This window comes from Mesitornis unicolor, unplaced genomic scaffold (assembly GCF_000695765.1).
Source record: "Mesitornis unicolor isolate BGI_N332 unplaced genomic scaffold, ASM69576v1 scaffold51691, whole genome shotgun sequence".
Taxonomy (NCBI): domain Eukaryota; kingdom Metazoa; phylum Chordata; class Aves; order Mesitornithiformes; family Mesitornithidae; genus Mesitornis; species Mesitornis unicolor.
In genome coordinates, this window is record NW_010162767.1 from 1 (window position 1) to 589 (window position 589).

Sequence of the window (589 nt, forward strand, 5' to 3'; positions counted from 1 at the left end):
AGCGCCGGGCCGCCGGCTCGGGCCGGTGTCTTCCGGCGTCTGGGGGAAAATGCGTACGCTGACGTCAGAGATGAGGCAGGGGCAACCTTTTGCTGTCGTCACCGGCGTGGTGCAGTGTTGGGCAGACGGGTTTTGTCAGTTAGTACTTGCGTTTCGGTCCGTGGTTTGACCTGCGGTGCAGAGAGAACAGAAGGCTCATTTATGTTCTGTGGAATTTAAGTTCATGAATTGGTGGGATCTGATTTCCAAACTGACGGCTTGGGTTTCTGTTGTGAAATGAATGAGATATGATGGACGTTTGGGAATTAAATTGCCAGCTTTTTGTATACATCAAATTAAGAACATGTCTTTTTTTTTCAAGCTAACACTTCTGAAAGAAAAAGAAATGAATCAGGTCTGCTTTTGACATTAAAACTTAAAACAAAATCGTGTTTCAGATGCCTTTTAGCATGTATATTGGTTATAAGTGTGTCTCCACACCTTTCTTTAAAGGGCTTGAATTTGTTTGCACCAAGGCTTGTTTTTAATAAGTCGGTGAAAGTGAAATGCATTTAGAGAGGTAGTAAATACAATTTTATACGTGTCTGCT